General features: G+C 37.0%; 1 long non-coding RNA gene across 1 annotated transcript; it reads left to right on the top strand.

Moving 5' to 3' along the window:
- The first annotated feature begins 7357 nt into the window (after window positions 1-7357).
- Window positions 7358-8055, top strand: LOC149645075 (uncharacterized). Its single transcript, XR_016371992.1, has 3 exons — window positions 7358-7477; window positions 7542-7691; window positions 7769-8055. It is a non-coding gene; the product is annotated as an uncharacterized LOC149645075 (long non-coding RNA).
- Window positions 8056-19189: the final 11134 nt, after the last annotated feature.

Below are 19189 nucleotides of genomic sequence, written 5' to 3'. Positions count from 1 at the left end.
CTTCGTCAATTCCACATTGACACCAGCTTCTATGCAACACCATCTTCTGTTCTTCGTCAATTCCACATTGACACCAGCTTCTATGCACCACCATCTTCAGGTTTATACGCCCCCTATTTGTGAAAGACCTTTTTTACGCACTTTTATCATTCTTTATTTGAATTTCAAAGGTAGTACTTCATAATTCAATCTTCTGTAATAAATTTCTTCGGAAAATAATATTTCAAACGTTACAGAGTCTTGCAAGGGAATTGCTTTTGCGGATCTTTGTGAGTATTTAACTGAATAATAAAATGGAGGAAGATAATAATTTGGGTAAAGAGGAAATCAGAAAACGAAAGGCAAGGGAAAGAATGAGGGCAAAAAGGTCAGATCCCGAATTTAGGAAACGCGAAAATGAAAGGAGAAGAGCGTTAGCCGCGGAAAAAAAGTCTCTTTTGGGAACAGGTTCTAGCACACAGAATGTTTGTCCTACCGCGAGGCCAGTTGGCCATGATCGTACGAAAGATAATGCGTTAAATAAATGTTCTATTGAAAGTACTGTAGGCGTAGGCATATCTATTAATAAAGAACCCAATAATGTACAAAATGTTAATGCTAATATTAGTGAAATCATCGAAAGCGATGAACAAGTGCCTTGTAGGTCCCATGTTAATGCTAATATTATTGAAATCATCGAAAGCGATGAACAAGTACCTTGTACGTCCCATGGTAATGTCTATCCGTTAGAGAGATTAAAAATCCTGAGACAAAATGAAGAATTCAGTAAGAGGGAGTCGCTAACTAAAGGGAAAAAGCGAGAGAATGAGTCAAATTGTGAAATTGAAATTCAGGGTGGAATATTTACCAAGAAATTAAAAAGGGTTGATGAATGGTATAGATCAAGCGAACGTGTAAGAAATCAGTTAAGTAAGGCTACTGAACGCCAAGATCCAAAGTATAGGGAAAGTGATCGTGATAGAAACCAAGCGGCTAAGGCGGCTAAACGCCAAGATCCCGAATTTAGAGAAAAAGAACGTGATAGAAACCAAGCGGCTAAGGCGGCTAAACGCCAAGAACCCGAATTTAGAGATAAAGAACGTGATAGAAACCAGACGGCTAAGGCGGCTAAACGCCAAGATCCCGAGTATAGAGACACTGAACGTGATAGAAACCAGGCGGCTAAACGCCAAGATCCCGAGTATAGAGACACTGAACGTGATAGAAACCAAGCGGGTATGGCGGCTAAACGCCAAGATCCCGAGTATAGAGACACTGAACGTGATAGAAACCAAGCGCGCTTGGCGGCTAAACGCCAAGATCCCGCGTATAGAGACACTGAACGTGATAGAAACCAAGCGGGTATGGCGGCTAAACGCCAAGATCCCGAGTATAGAGACAATGAACGTGATAGAAACCAGGCGGCTAAGGCTACCAGGCGTGAAGATATAGGTTTTAGAACGTCTGAACGTTCTAGAAATAGATCTTCAGCCGCAGATAGACGAGCAAACCCTTCGCTTATAGAGCAGACCTATTTTGATAGCATAAAAGATGGCCCAACGTGGCTGTGTGAAGGATGTTCAAATCTTTTTTTTAAGTCATCTGGCACCATTGTAAAGTCCATAGATTTTTTGTCAGTCCCTGGTATTGAACACAGAGAGTTGAATGATGAAATATTTTTGTGTAGTACTTGTATTAAAACCGTTAAGAGAAAGCAAATTCCAAAATTTTCAAGGGAAAATGGATTTGTGTTTCCTGAAATACCTGCGCAATTAAGTAACTTAAGTAATTTAGAAGAAAGAATGATATCACCACGAATACTATTCATGCAAATAAGAAGGTTAGGGTGTGACCAACAACGTGGTATTAAAGGAAATGTGGTTAACGTCCCTATAAATGTAGAGTCCACCGTCTCGGTTTTACCCAGGTTACCTCATGACACAGATACTATTCAAATCTAGTTTATGAGAAGAATGCAGTATAACACACCCTATTTGTACGAAACTGTGAGACCCAAAGTCATTTTAGAGGCCCTTAACGTTCTGGCAAAAACGCCTTTGTATGTTAAACATGGAATTACCGTTAAGAGTGACATATTAGACCCCATTCCTGAAGAACTTGAATTTATTGTTGACGAAAAAGACCGTCAGGTAAATCAAGTTGATGTATCAGGAGATAATCCAGTAGTGCCAATAAACGCAGAGAATGATAGCGATGATATGTGGGATGAACCCAACGAAAGTAGTTCGTTAACAGTTGGGAATCAAGACACATTATTAGTTTCTTTAAGTAATTTTTTGCCAAGTAATACCATGCATGTTAAGTTTGCTCCTGGTGAAGGTCAAACCCCAATGTCTTTACTCTTTGACGAGGATGCGGAAGAATTGTCATTCCCGAGCATTTACGTGGGTCAAAAAATGAACCTTAAGGTTAAGGGAAGTTTTGGTGATATTTTTAAATGGGAGCTTCGTAATATTGATAGGCGCTGTGCTAAAAATCCTTCGAAATTGTTTTACTCTTTTGTCAAATTGGAAACCTTGAAAGTTAGTCAATCTATACAGGTTTGCATGAGGAAAACTAAGAGAACAGATGGGTCGAATTATACTGCTGGACATTTAGCTTCTGCAGGTTCTCTTGATGCTTTAATTAAGCAGGATGATGGTTTTAGGGTTTTAGAAAGACTACAGAGCTCGCCTTCTTATTGGCAACACAGACAAAAGGAATTGATGGGTATGATTAGACAGCTTGGTACGGCTACCTTTTTCATAACGTTTTCGGCTGCCGAAAGTAAATGGCCTGAGCTACTTAATATTTTGAGACTAACCTCTGGGCAGGAGAGTTTACCTAACGATGATATTAACAATTTAAGTTTTTCTGAAAGGGCAAAACTGATTCAGGATGATCCTGTTACTTGCGCTAGATATTTTGACCATCGTTTTCGGGCTTTGCTTAAGGCTCTACAGAAATTAGGTCCTCTTGGTGTTATAGAAGACTATTATTTTAGAGTTGAAATACAGCAAAGAGGTTCGCCCCACCAACATGGTTTGATTTGGATAAAAGATGCTCCAAAACTTAAAAATGATCTCTCAAATGTTAAGGAAGTAGAGGAATTTATTGATAATGTTATTTCTTGTGCTGCTGAGACAAATGACGGACATTTAGATTTGTTGACACGATTAAAAATTCACAAACACACAACGACTTGTAGAAAGAAGGTCGATAATAATTCCGTTTGTCGTTTTGGAATCCCGTTTCCACCTATGCCCAGAACCATAATTTACGACCCTGGTTTAAGAGAGCCTGGTAGCGTACAGGAAGAACTCAGATGTAAGGAAAGGTCAAAGAAATTGTATGAGATGTTGCAATCGAAAGAAAAAGAGTTTTGGGTAGATAGTTTTGAGGAGTTGCTAGCTAAGTTGCGTATAACTGAAGACGAGTATATTTCTGCTGTTACTTATGACCTCAAAAGGAAAACAGTTTTGTTGAAAAGACACCCTAAAGATACTAGAGTTAATCCTTACAATCCGGGCGCTTTGCGTCTTTGGCAGGCGAATATGGACATTCAATTCGTTCTTGATGCTTACGCACTGGTTATGTATATTGTATCATATATAGGAAAGTCTCAGAGAGGGATGTCTTTGCTTCTGCGCGAAGCTTCTAAACAGGCAAAAAATGATAAATGTATAGTAAAACAGAAGTTGAAACTAATTGCTAATCAGTTCTTGAATGCCCACGAGGTAAGCGCTCAGGAAGCGGCTTACTGTGGTTTACAAATTCCTGTGTCCAGGTGCAGTCGCGCCTGTGTTTTTATAAACACCAATGCCCCTGAAAATCGTGTACACATTCTTAAGAGTCAATCTGAACTTGAAGAACTACCAGCAGACAGTAATGATGTTTTTGCCTCTGGGATACTAGAACATTATGTTCAAAGGCCAGAGGAACTAGAGGCAATAACGTTAGCTCAATTTGGTGCCTGTTACGAATATTCCAAAGCCCGTAGAGTGACTAAAGCTGCCCACGATCATGTTGATGAGGGAGAGAGCAATGAAGTTGAAGCTTGTGGTAAATGGCTGAAACTTAAAGATGAATCAGGGTTTATTAGGAAACGTGGCCGTGCTAAAATTATTAGGTACAGAAGATTCAATTTAGAAAAAGATCCCGATAACTTTTATCGTGAACAATTAATGTTGTTTAAGCCTTGGCGCGATGAAAGTAATGATATTTTGACAAAGGATATGAAATCAGAATATGAGCTTTGTCGCGAAACTATTTATGAAGTTAGGAAAGAATTTCACAATGAAATTGACGAAGAAGCCGTGGATCAGGCTGTAGCAGATTTTGAAAATGGAGAAATTCAAGTGGATGTTACTAATATCCAGCCTGAATTAGAACATAGAAATGAAGTTGATAGATTTTTAGCTATGGATGATTCCGATTTTTTAATTAATACGGTTCAAGAACCTGTAGGAAATATTAATAGAGAAATTATTGATGCCAATGCCGAAAATACTGTTGCTCCGTCAGTTACCTTAATTAATGACTCTGAGTACAACGCCCTTCTTAGAAAATTGAATTCAAAACAAAGAGAGATATATTACCATGTTTTGTATCATGTAAAAAAGCAAAGAAACTCCGTTGCGCGTCTTTGTTACAGGGGGCGCTGGTGTGGGGAAAAGTCTTTTGATTAGTGCTATATTTGAATCTGTGTCAAGGTTTTACAACAAACACCCTGGGAGTAATCCATCGGAAGCGAAAGTAATCCGTTGCGCACCTACTGGCAAGGCTGCCTTTAACATAGGTGGGGCAACTTTGCACAGTACTTTTAGTTTACCCGCTAGCCAATTTGGTGGAAATATATCGAGATTAGAAAGTGAAACACTTTATAAATGCATGTTACTCTATGGTCAAGTAAAACTAGTAATAATTGACGAAATTTCAATGGTTGGAGCAAAAGTGTTTAATCGGGTAAACGCTAGGTTACAAGAGATTATGGGTTGTCCTGATTATTTTGGTGGTGTGTCTGTCGTTCTAGTTGGAGACTTTAACCAATTGAGACCAGTGTGCGATAATTTCGCATTTCAAGGTCAAAGTGAGAAAGATAATCCTTACGCGTCGTTAATTGGTAACCCAATATGGGAGCAATTTGAATTTGCCGAACTTGAGGAAATTATGAGACAGAGAGATGATAAAATATTTGCTGAAGCTTTAAATAGAATGGCTGTGGGAAGTATGACTCAAAATGAAATTGATTTCTTTAGTAGTCTGGAGGTAACGCCTGAGCGTGTACCCCCAAAAGAAGCGATACATCTTTTCGCCACTAACGCGGAAGTAAACCAATTCAATCAAAATAAGCTTTTAAACATGAATACGGAAAAGGCTGTTTCGGTTTCAGTAGATGTTGTCAATGGTGATCTTAGTAGTGAAGTTAAAAATAACATACTTTCCCAAGTTGAAAAGTAAGCAACGTCTGATACGTATGGTCTGCCCAAACAATTGACTCTTGCGTGTGGCGCGAGATATATGATGACCAACAATCTTGACACCTCTGACGGACTAACTAATGGCGCGACCGGTGGGTTAAGAAAGATAGAGTACAGCACAAATAGGATCGGGGATAAAATCCCGTTCAGGGTATGGATTCAGTTTGACGATCCCAAAGTTGGGAAAATGTTGAGGCAAAAATGTCATGGTTTATATTTGAATAGTAATATTAACGCTTCGTGGACGCCTGTTGAAAAGGTCATCAAGTCGTTTAATAGAAAATGGAGACAAAAAATGCCTCAGTTTCTAGGAAACAATTGCCTTTGGTTGTTTCTGAGGCCATTACGATACATAAAAGTCAGGGTGATACTTACTCCTCGGTAGTGGTTCATTGTAAGGCTACAAAAAAAATTGAAAGAGCGCATTTATATGTGGCTTGTAGTAGAGCGAAAACCGCTTCCGGTTTATATATTGATGTAAAATTTAAAGTTCCTAATTCACCCAAAAACAACCTAGTAGAATTAGAGCTTAAGAGGTTGCGAGACACGAAAAGCATCGAACTACCTTTCTTGCATGATCCCGTTTTCATTTATGTACATAACGTGCAGTCTTTAAATGCTCATTTAGAAGATGTTTTAGCAGACAATGTAATAATGAAAAGTCAATTGTTATGTTTTGTTGAAACGTGGAAAAAAGAGACGGACGATTTTAGAGTGCTATCTTTTAAGGAAGTAGGTGGTATTTACTTGCCAAGTACGGCACGCAGAGTTGCTTTTGGTTCGTCCATATATTTAAGAGAGACGCCTGAAAACGAAGTTAAAGAGATAGATACTAGAGTTTTACGAAGCGACATTCCTGTTAGAAATTCTCACGTGGAACGTTGCTGGTTAGATGTTTACATAGAAGGAGAACTTATATCTGTGGTATTGTTGTACAAATCTCCCTTAGGAAGTTCGAGAACTGTGTTTGAGGACTTTAACCCTTTGTTTGACATGAAATATGATTCGTCTATTCCAACAGTTGTGGTTGGAGATTTCAATATTAACTTTTAAAAAAAAAAAAAAAAGAGCCAAACGGCACTGAGAATGTTCTTTCATTCATTTGGAATATCTCTTTTGCCGGGTCTAGAACAAAAGTATTCGACTGACTATCATTGTCAATTGGATTAGGCGTTGGTAACCAACTTTTTCGAGACCGATACGAAGCATGTTATAGAGTCTTATTATTCTTACTACAAGGGTATTTGCATTTTTAAAAGAACATAGTTTGAAATACAAAAATTTATTTAAAGCAAGGTGGAGCTCCAGTGCGCCCCTTATTGACGACCTTTCTATTGTACATTGGGTTTAGCTTGTTAGGGTAAGCTTCAGGTCCTCCCTTATGCATTAAGTCTCATTGTTACCTACCTACGGCAAGGTAAAATGCTTATGTATATACAAGGTTAGGCATCATGGTGGGGCGCCTGTTGCTTTAAGGGTCTAAACTACGAGAAATAGGCTTGGGACCCTTGGTTAAGAAACCCACATATGGCTTGGGATCCAGTACTATAAGAAACCTACTTTAGGCTTGGGATCCTGTACTAAGAAACCTACTTTAGGCTTGGGATCCTGTACTAAGAAACTCACTTTAGGCTTGGGATCCTGTACTAAGAGACCCACTTAAGGCTTGGGATCCTTGACTAAGAGACCCACTTAAGGCTTGGGATCCTTGACTAAGAGACCCACACAAGGCTTGGGATCCTTAACTTAAGAACCCACATCTGACTTCAAGATTTGAAAAAAAAATGGTAAGTATCATTATTGTAAGTGACGGTCATATAAGTTTGGTATTAATCCATTTAAAAATATGGTATATTTTATGAGTAACCAGGAGGATTGGCGTAGTTCATGAGTAGCCTAGAGGATATGCGTAGTTCATGAATGCCCTAGAGGATTGGAGTGATTCATGAGTAACCCTACAGCATTGGTTTAGTTCATGGGTAACCATGGAGGACAAGGTCAACGAAATTGTAAACAAGGTATGTAATAGTGATAATTAGTTAATGGGGATAATCGTTGAGGTGATTTATTGTGGTTCTTCAGAAAATACGTCGGCAAATATATCTCAAGGCTTATCCTTAGGCTTAATAAAGGTGAAATACAACTCTGAAAACGTTAAAATGGTTGCGTCAGATGACTGAGATCTGGAGCGGCAACTGTGCGTTCATGTAAAGGCGAACCACTGAACAAAGTGTAAGTGTTGCACCAAGTTTCATAGGTTTGGTGAAGAATGGAGCAATTTTGTATAGCGTACTTTTAAAATGTTTTAGGTATGGCGAAGCGGAAATGGCTGAATAATCGGCGACAATTCAATAGTCCTAGTCGAACATCCCCTTTTTTCGGCAAAACGCGGCCGAGGTGATTTTGAAAATGTTCCTGGCGGCGTTATCTGCCGTTGGTAACACTGCAGCGTCCTCAAAAGTTGGCCAACGCTCAAAGCGGAAGTTGGACTTCGCCGCAATTTATCGACTAGAACTATAGTTCTAGCACGTTCAATGTTCTGGGAGCAGCAAGTAGAGCAATACAAGGGCGGGCTGCATAGCGGTCTAGCAGTGGAAATACAGAAAGGAGAAAAACTTGACGCCAAGAGGCAGAGTTTTCCTATTTTGTGGAACTGGAGTCGTCTTGGTCTTTGTTATCTTAAACGTACAGCGCCAATACACTTATGTAATAGTTTCGAAAAAACGAAACTTATGAACTACGCCTCATCTACTAGGTTATTGCTTTCTTTCGGACGATATCCACCAAACATTCATCCTTAAACAGTCTGAAGAAGTTTTTAATATTTATAGTCCTAATTTGATTGTGGTGGGCTGTGGGTTTTTATAGCTCGAATTAGCTTGTATTATGACATGAATATTTGACATCCATTGCATCGTTCGATAAGGCTATTAATAAATTTATTCGTGGATAGCTCAGACGTCAGAGTGAAAAATCAACTCACAATTTAAAAATAAGTGTTTTAATATTAATAATTCAACTGTGATTATGGTTTTTTCCCAAATGGGTTTTCCCAGAGCCTTTTTTTCCCACATGCGCTGTGGGTTTTTATGGCTCGAATTAGCTTGTATTATGACATGAATATTTGACATCCATTGCATCGTTCGATAATGCTATTAATAAATTTATTCGTGGATAGCTCAGACGACAGAGTGAAAAATCAACTCACAATTTAAAATAAGTGTTTTAATATTAATAATTCAACTGTGATTATGGTTTTCTCCCAAATGGGTTTTCCCAGAGCCTTTTTTCCCACATGCGCTGTGGGTTTTTATGGTTCCAATTTGCTTAATGTTAAATTATACTGAAGGTTCCAATATATAATGTTAAATAACTATTCAATGTTGTATATAGATAGAAACGTTGTATTATAAATACTGTTCTGTTAATGGTTTTTCAATAACCTTTTGTTCCCATATGTATTGTGGGTTTTATGGTTTTAATTAGGTTATATTTAACTTTTACTGTACAGTTTAATGTATTATGTTATTTATTGCTTTGTATATATTGAAGTATTGTTGAATTGTTATAAATACCGTCTTCTGAGCCTAATGTACTTTCAGAATGTTATCATCTTGAATTAAATGAAAAGTAAATAAAGTGAACGTTAAAATATATGACATCGTCCCTATATTATGTAAGATGAACCTCGTTCAGCCGTCGAAGGTAATTTAAGACAAATAATGATGATAATATACATGTATGAAGTCGATAAGTTTTATAATGTAGGGGTTATTAAGATGTTATCCCAATACATAGCAAATTCTGGAATTATTGTTTTCCTTAACAATCAACCTGCACAAACCTCGTCTTGACATATATGAAAAAACCCACAAGCACGCCTTGCCAAATAGTTAAGCGCTAATAGAGTAATGATGGGGAATTATTTATCTTGTATGTGATTCGGTTTCATACCCTTGCTTTAAATGTTCAGATGTGGTACACTTCTCTCGAAGAGAACTATTATATACTTCTGATTTCGGGAGAATAAGTTAGTAGTGAAGTCCATTTAGGGTAAATGACATCTTAAGTTTGTAATGTAAGTCTCTTAATTATGGTAGAGACGGACAGTTTATCGAAATATAGAAAATGAACAAAGGCTTAGATAGGCAAACTTTGATTTAAACTTTGGGTGAATGCGTGAGTTAATAATATTCTAGCTCCCTATAAGTTACTCACACCGGGAAGAATAACGTTTCCAGCGTCTTCTTCCGCGCCGTTAGCTTCGGAAGCCTACTACGAGACTGAATTATGCGAGACGCGTTGCGGTGGCCTCTTGTACTAGAATTTCAGTTTTGGCGCTTACAGATACTTTCTACCTCTCTCATCTAACTTCGGACTTCCCGGAAGAAATCGCCGGATATATTATTCTAATCGGCCTGAGTAACTTATAGGGAGCTAGTATATTATTAACTCATGATTGAATGCTGATAGAAAACGTTAAGTCTGGACTAAGTGAGATTATGTCATGCGAAACACATAAGAGCCCCCAACTACAAATAATGTTGGAACTACTCTCAAATTTTAAACATTGAACCAATAGCATAAAAAACTCTTTAGGCATTCCCAGTGTATTTTTCTTTATTTTCATTCAGATATCAACATTAAGCAAATATGTCCATTTTTTCTTCTTCATCATTATTTAAGGTTTTTTTCTGGTATAAGTTTTTCCCAGTTTTCTGTGGTTGGGGCTGACTAGATCGAGTAATCCCATCTTGACTAATTTGACGGCGCGGATCTTGACTTATTTGACTAGGTGAATCTTGATTAATTTGGCTAGGTGAATCCTGACTTATTTGACTAGGTGAATCCTGACTAATTTGACTAGGTGCATCTTGACTAATTTGACTAGGTGCGTTTTGACTAATTTGACCAGGTGCATCTTGACTAATTTGACCAGGTGCATCTCTACTATTTTGAGCAACCACGTCTTGACTATTTTGAGCAACCACGTCTTGACTATTTTGAGCAACCACGTCTTGACTATTTTGAGCAACCACGTCTTGACTATTTTGAGCAACCACGTCTTGACTATTTCGAGCAACCACGTCTTGACTATTTCGAGCAACCACGTCTTGACTATTTTGAGCAACCACGTCTTGACTAATTTGACCAGGCGCATTTTGATTAATTTGACCAGGCGCATTTTGATTAATTTGACCAGGCGCATTTTGATTAATTTGACCAGGCGCATTTTGATTAATTTGAACAGGCGCATCTTGTCTAGATTGAACGGAAACATCCTGATTTGGCGTCAAACGTGGAAAAACAGGAGCATTGGCTGGTCCAAACTTGAAATGCGCAAAATAACTGAAAGACTTTATAAAAAAAATAATTTTAAGTTCTAATGGGCCATTTTGAATCAAGACACACTGCTAACAGACTCGATTCCTGTGTACACAATGTTTTAAGACTAGGAGGGATCATACCCTTTACACAAGGAGGTGTGGCTTTTGACTTCACCACCGAGTCAGGGCCCCTTGTGTAAATGGTATGAGTCCTCCTACTCTAAAAACATTGTGTATAAGTAGCACTAAAAGTCCCAACTACACTTACCTGTAGTAAATATAATACCTGCTCTTCCATTCTGTTTAAGATCTCATAGTCAAAATCTAAGTCCTCGTCGTCAACGAAACTTTCTTCCACATCCACAACGTTTTTTCCCGCAGAAGTGCTGGGCAGAGGCTGAGAAGAACTGTAGACGCGGTCGGACGGAGTTACTCTATGCTTGGATTTGTTTTTAGAACAATCAGCTTCAAAGTGCCCTAAATTCCCGCAACCGAAACATGTTGGTCAGAGAGAGTAGAGGCCAGTTGACCGAATTAATTCGGTCAACTGGCCTCCTTTACGTAGCCCCATTTGTTGCCCCCCCCTTTTCTATCTATCTCTTTCCTCTGGATGGTACAGGACCTGAAGGGGGAAAATATTGTTAAGGGGGGGGGGTTGATGACGTCACGTATCACGTGATTTTGTTGGCGGGAAATTTGAATTTATAGAGGATTTTTGATGTATCGGTATGACGTCACGTAATTTATTGGTGTTGAAGGTATTCAGTGTCACTTAACTCTAGTGGTATTTTAGGATATTGTGTACATTTAGGAGATGATTTATTGGTAATTCTATAGGTTCTGTAGGCCCTTTCTACACCCACCTTTCCCGTAATGTTATTCTCTGTATGATTTTAAGGTATCTCCATGGATGCTTATGTTAGTAGTATATTACAAGAACTAGATTTAATTGAGATAAGGTTTACACTGCAAAAGGTACCCATTAAGCTACGACTAGGTTCTAGGTGTACTCATGTTTTGTATTGTTATTATTTGGTATATCTTTATGATATTGTATACATTTATGGTGTGATTTATATAGGTTCAGTAGGCCCTTTCTACACCTACCCTTCCCTTGTTGTTATTATTTGTATGATTTTGAGGTCTCTCCATGTATGCTTATGTTATACTAAAGAACTAGTTTTAATTGAGATAGGGTTTACATAGTTTATTGAAGAAGGTTCGAATACGACGCTGTTCTAGGTGTACTCCTTTTGTGTATTGGTTATTGAGTTACAGGGTTAAAACCATAGCGCATTTTAATATCATAAAAGGGGAATTACGGCAGTTTTTACACAACTTGGTAGCTGGTAATCAGTTAAAATGAACAAATATTACTATAAAACATCATAAAATGCTAATCCTAACTAAAGTATACACGAATATAGCTAGACTGCTTCATATATTTTCTAATTAGCACACATTTTAAGCGACATTTTAATCAAAAAAGAATTACATATACCGTAACACATGATTTCCTACTAACCTTGTCAACAACCTTTCTCTCCAGAGTTCGGAACTGAAATGACTCTCCATAGTTTACAAAATCCCCTTTTGGCCACCCAGGTGTGTGTTATACGACATTAACGGGGATGAGGTGGTCGAACATGGTTCATAACAAAAGAATTTATCCCCATCTGTTTCTATTTATACGCAAGCACGTTCAGACGTGTCTAAAGGGCTTTGGGGGGGGCAGTGTCACTAGATTCCTTGCATTGCTATCAATGTAATTTATATTTAGAGTGATTTATGAATCACTACCAACGTGTTAAGACATTCCATCTGTTTTTTAGTTATACGTAAACATGTCCAGGCGTGTCTTAATGGCTTTGGGGGGGGGAGGGGGTTGAACCATTTGTATTGAATCAATGGAATTTATATTTAGAGTGATCTATTGCTTTATTAATAGGGGCTGGTGATTCATCCTACGAGGGGGTTTCAAGCATTTAATTGATTACAGGTGTTTGACCCGGGGGCATTATTAGGACGAGTCTCAACAAGTTTGAGATGTTTCCGTTGCGTCAACAGAAAGGCAATATATCATTAGACCGAAGCATTGACCTAAACGTACTATATTTATCAAAATTATCGGCAGCGTAAATCAAAAATTTGTGGAAAACGTAAAAACGGTATTGAAAGAAGCATCATTCACAACGCATTTCGTGTTAAAAGTAAAAAACAATCGAAACGTTTTTGATCAACCACGTTACATTTTTTCGCAACGAAATTGAGCATTTAAAATTCTTAAAAACCCATAGGAATACATGGTAAATTGAATAGACCACCGACACGAAATCAGTCATGCACGTGACAATTGACTGACACGGAACGAGTCATTTGAAAAACATTTCAAATTAATTAAAACGTTTCGATAAATTTTAGCAAAATTTATCAAAATTACTCTACGTTTCACCATAAACACTTTTGATTTAGCAAAATTTCACCAATTTTTTTCTATTTAAATAAAAATTTAATACCTCTTAACCCCCCCTCTTCGCAGTAAATAGTATAGCAATGTTTTACTATACAGAGACTAAGTTAATTAAACAAAGTATTTCTTAGGAAACGTCCATCCATTCGAGCACGAGTATTAAAATACCCAAAGTATATGTTTACAATGTCGAATCATCTACATAGTTTCACACTAGAATATCACTGTTATTTACACTGTTCTAGGGAAAAACACAGATTTTAACTAACACCTTTAGAAAAAACATACTTCCCTATTTACTAAAGCAGAATATAGCACCAGCGAAAAGTTCAAAGTACAACACAGAGTGTCATTTAGCTAATGTCAGTGCATGAATCGTGCAATAGAAGGAAAAATTGTTCGCAACATTTTTCTATAAAAAATGCTTATTTGGGTTTCCTAAATTCCCCAAAGAAGTGCATACAAAGTTTGAAAAAGTACTGACTTCAGTTAATCCAACTCACTTTGTTTCTTTAGTTGCCTTAAAATGACGAAACGAGTCATTTGAAAAAGAGTTCACATGACTAAAAACGTTGCGATGATTTTCGCAATATATTTATCAAAATGATTCGATGAAAAGCATATTTTCATTAATTTCAGAATCATTAATTTCAGTACATAACGCGATGGTGTTGCAGACTTAAGGAATTTAATTTTCTATACCTCAAAACTAACTTTACTCTTATCGTTGCAATTTATTTATTTATTTATTTAAGAAGGCTCGAGGGATAGGGTCGTGAAGCCTGCAGGGTTTGGGTACGACCCCCCCTCCATGGCACAAGAGTCTAGATACAATACGAGAGTATACAAACGGGGGAATATTACAAACCGAAACGTACAAACGGACTAACAAAAGAGAGAAATCTTACGAAATGGTTAAGTTTAAACATTCAGTTACGTCATTAAAATTGTTCCTTACTAGTAAATTTGAATATCATGAAAAATACGGGTTTTTACACCAATAGTTACAAAAGTTGACGACTGCTTTGATTAAATTTAAGATGATAACACTAGTATTAGTGGTTAGGGTCGCTCATTCTTGAGATGTTCAGACTTTAGGGTGGTGCTTTCCTCGATTGTTGTCTGATGCTCATAGCTTTTTTTAGATACATTGGAATTTATTGTCCTTTCTTTAATTGGACCACCCACCTGGTTTTATGACATTAAAGGGGGGCGGGGGAAGAGGTCGAACTTGATCCATAACAAAAGGATTTATCCCCATCATTTTTTTATTTATACGTAACCTCGTTCAGACGTGAAGGCTTTTAGGGGCATGGTCGAACCATTTATATTGTTATGAATGGAATTTATTTTTTGATTTATTGTTTTGTTAGTTGATGACTCTTCCTACCACGAAACATTTAATTCAAGGGGTTTGCCCCGCAGTCATTATCCTTACAAGTTTAAAAGGCCTTTTTGGTGCGTTAACCGAAACCATGAAAATATATGAGTATTTTTCCAGAACTATAGACTAGGAGACTAATTTCGTTCTTTTTTAAAGATGCCCGAAATAACGCTCTTTTATCATCTTTAACATAGCAAATAATGTAACAAAGCTATCCTAAATACCCCATTTTACCTTCAATCTGACAGCTAAATCAAAAACTTTCAGTGCTTACAAGTAAACGCTGTATCAATCTAGGATTAATCAAAACATTTGTTAAAAAACAGTACTTTTTTAACCTTTTTATCGCAAACCATACAATATATTGTGATTTTCCCGCTCGACGAAGTCTCTTAAGCCGATATTAAATAATTGGGGGTTCAGCATTGTTAACAATTTGGGTCGAGTAAAACATTTCTTGTCAGATATTTACGCCTATACAGAACTTTGATGAGATTAAGATTGATTTTGCAGAAAAATCGTGCTCAAATCCTTTTGTTTCTCACAAAGTCTTTAATCTTTTTAGTGGGATTAACAGGTGTATTCAATTAGGGTTTACAAATAAACGTTAGAAGAAGAAACGTTGTTCTGTGCTGTTTTTATTACAGAATGATAAACTATACGTCCACATGATACGAATGCGTTAACATTTTTAAAATTTGGTGTTCCAAAGTCTTAACCCCTTTTCAGGGTTAATTAATAACTAGAATTCTTTGTACATATAGGACCAAATTGCTCTGGGTTTAGCTTTCTTTATTTACAAACCTTTCACAATCAATTGTGTCCCTTTTAAAGGTACTACAGTCTATCACTACACTAGCCAGTAGCTAAAATTATCTTTGTACTCTGAAATCATCCCAATCAACCTCAATTATTATACACATTTACGCCTTTTGTTATACGAGTTTTGTATACACATCGGTGGAGAAAGGAAAGGTCTTTTGTTCTAATCCATGCGAAAGACGCCTAATGTTTGCTATTCGACTTGTTTTGAGAATTTCATTCCTTTGATAAACCTTTTCATAACGAATACTAGCTCAGTGGCCAATGTCTCTTCTTAAAAAGTTTAGAAATTTAGCCTCTTAAGGAATTAAATACGATATATTTAAATGTCTAGTTGCTAGCTGGTTAATGAAATATTTTATTACCTATTCCGTAAACACGTTCAGGCAGTGTCTTTAGGAGGTGGTTGACCCGTGCTATTGCATTGTTATGAACGGAATTTATTTTGGGGATTTAATGCTTTTTTTAATTGTGTAGGCTGACTTCTCTCCTCCACATTCATAGTGTTATTCATGACCGTGGGAAACTATAGGGTCATAGGCTAGCTTAAGGTAGAGTTGAAAGTAACATTTTGAAAAATGTGCAATTGTTTTATAACCTGTTAGAGAAATTCGGAATGTTGTTATTTAACAGACTTGAAGATAACAAAGGATATTTTGACAATGGAGAATCTCTAGAAACGCTTTACACACCATGTTTTTTATTTATTACCCCAATAAAGTATTGTCCCTTATTTGTGGTGTTTATACCAAAATTCTATTTATAGGCCACTCTTTTCTTGACATTTTATTTCACATAAAAAATCCATCGTTCTTTTGTTATAAAAATGGTAAACTGTTGACAGTTGTGTGTCAAAAACGCACAGTGAGAAAGCATCTGGTGACTGATAAGCAATAAATCAGGCTATTGTTAAACAATTGAGGAATGTGGGCGTGTCTATTAAGAAATTTCGTTAGCTTAATGTAGCATTTTTTTGGAAAATATACAATGGTTTTTATGACCTGTTAGGGAAATTCGGAACGTTGTTATTTATCATACGTGAAGATAACAAAGGATATTTTCACAACTGAGAAGCACTAGAAACGTTTTACGTACCATGTTTTTAATTTATTACTCCAATAAAATTGTCTCTTATTTGCAGTGTTTGTAACAAAATTCTATTTACAGGCCGCTCTTTTGTTGACATTTTTTGTAACAAAAGCATATCCAGCCTTTTTTTTTTGTTATAAAATCGGTAAAGTATTAACAGGCATGGGTCCGAAAGGCATTGTGAGAAAACATCTGGTGACTGCTAAGCAATAAAACAAGCTATTGTTAAACGATTGAGGAATGTGGGCTTGTCTTTTAAGAAATTTAGTATAAAAGGGGCCTAGGAAATGATCAAAATACACAGTCGATCTTCAAACACCGAAAGATTAACATGGATCCTGAAACTCTTCGTAGAACGTTGAACGAATTAACTATAAATAGACCCTGGCCGTTACGTTTAATATATGAGTTTTATTTTTACCTATGCGCCTATCTGCGACTAGATCCGTTGTACGGACCTCAGACTACACCACAACTCGTAGTACAGGATGACTTAGATGCTATTCAAGCTTCCTCGACTTACTCGAGTATATGAAAACAGTTGCACGAGTACCAGAAGACTGTAATACCATAGAAGAATTGGAAAACTTAAGGAATCTAATTCCTAGTCCCTTAAGAACTGAATATGTAGATCGCCTAGCGAAACGACGAGAAGAAATTGAGCTGGGTATAAACGAAGAAGCTCAAATCGCGGATTTCAACAGCTCGCAATATGACAAAGAGATAGCCGCATTTTTAGACGGAAAAGATCAAGGACCACCCGTAGAGGAGACACTCTTGAACGTTACCTTACCGAGGGAGAACGGTTCTGAAGAGACGATTATTGACGAAGAAATTGATGTACAATGGGGAGTAGGAGCCCAGGACCCGCCCACACCTATTGACAACCTTCCTTCTTGCAAGATACTAGGACAAAGTGAGAAATTTTATGAACATTTTAATATGTATGGTCGAGAGGTAGTTCTTAGAATTACTGAAGACCCCATAGCTAGTGTATGTACCGTAACGAAATGCGTTCTTAGTAAGTACAGGCCTACAGACTACGTCCAAATTACTTTAAAGAAGGCGGCAAATATTTGCAAATCCGAACTAGAATTATCTTTTAGAAGAGCAGATCAAGTCGACCCTCATATTCTTTTTAAACAGCTTAGTGTTATAATTTATGATGACGAAATGGAATCATTCTAGAGGGCCGGTAGGCCCTTCTAGATAAGAACCCACACCCTCCAGTAATGTTAAAGAAATAATTCACAGATTTTAGGCTTAGCGTCCCATAGAAAAAGCATGGGATTTTTGGTGTTCCACTCCATCGAATAACTCAGAAACTACTGCGAAGTTAAGGTTCGGAACACTTTTGAATTATCAAGCAACTATGGAATGTTGAACTTTTGAAGTTTGATTAAGAACATTTAAGTCTAAGTACTTCTTTTTAATTAATTTATAAATCATGGTAAAACCGTTACATATATTACACTGCTTGCATAGCATTATGTTCTGCCTCCAACGGGTTTGTGGCGAATAGGATAACGCTTCTGCCTACGGAGCAGAAGATTGTAGGTTCGAGTCCTGGCAAGCTAGGTGTTTATTTTTACAGATCTTTTAGACATCATAAAAGAAATAATCCTATAAATACATTGTTCGGAAAATTTTTTTTGTTGTTACAAATACGGGCATGTGGCGTAATGGATAACGCGTTTGCATTCGAGGCAAAACATTGCAGGTTCGAGTCTTGGAATGCTCGTTGTCAATGTTTGATGAAGATTCTTAGTATATAGAATGGAAAATTCTTAAATAACAAAGTTTCAATGAAATGTGAGTGTGCTGGCGCATGGTTTAGAAATAACTTTTTTTTAAACCTATACAAAAAGGTCAACTAAACTTTACACGGAGAGATGTGCCTTTGCTAATCTATTGCTGTAAAGTTTTGTTGTGTAAAAAGTGCACCCCCTTGGTTGCGAAACCCTGGGTCTAACTCTGAAGATTATTTTCACGTCGTAATGTTAAGCTCCGTAGAGATTAAAATTAAGAGTTAGGATTGAGTATAAATAGAAAATCCCTGATGCGATTTTCTAAATTATTTGTCATTTAAACATTTTATTGGACAAAGTTCAGTGTGCTGTTTTTATTTCCGGCCCAGGTCAGGATAGGTGAAACTATCTCAGGGCCGTAAATAAGCACAGGACACTGGACATTGTCCAATAAATATTTAAAATGTTCCATAATTTTTATTTAAAACTAAAGGGGTCACCGGACGGTTGACCAGTAAATTTTTCCGAAGTTTTGATGGCTTGACCATTGATAAAGGATGAGCGTGAAAAACATTCGTCGCTCTATAGGATGTGCAACTCCCTATACTAAAAAGTAGACAAGTAGATACTAGCGCCACCTGGCAACCAGTGCTGGAAAGCATTGCGTGAAAAATAAAATGTAATTAATACAAATTAAGGCTGAAGTAACAGATATTATATAAAAAAGACTTCGTTTGCCCAAGCCTTAAAAACAGAACGATAAGAGTTATTCCAGTTGACTGAAGCGTGGATATTATTTTTTTCTATTGGATTTTAATTAAAGACAATCCGTATTTTACTACTCTTTAGAATTTAATTCAATCACCTCATTTTACTGCTTATGGATTTGT

The sequence above is a fragment of the Phalangium opilio genome, unplaced genomic scaffold, assembly GCF_054372755.1.
Source record: "Phalangium opilio isolate 3A_F unplaced genomic scaffold, DU_Popi_V2 ptg000090l_1, whole genome shotgun sequence".
NCBI lineage: Eukaryota > Metazoa > Arthropoda > Arachnida > Opiliones > Phalangiidae > Phalangium > Phalangium opilio.
Note: the sequence above shows the minus strand (reverse complement) of the source record. Positions and strands in the feature narration are given on the sequence as shown.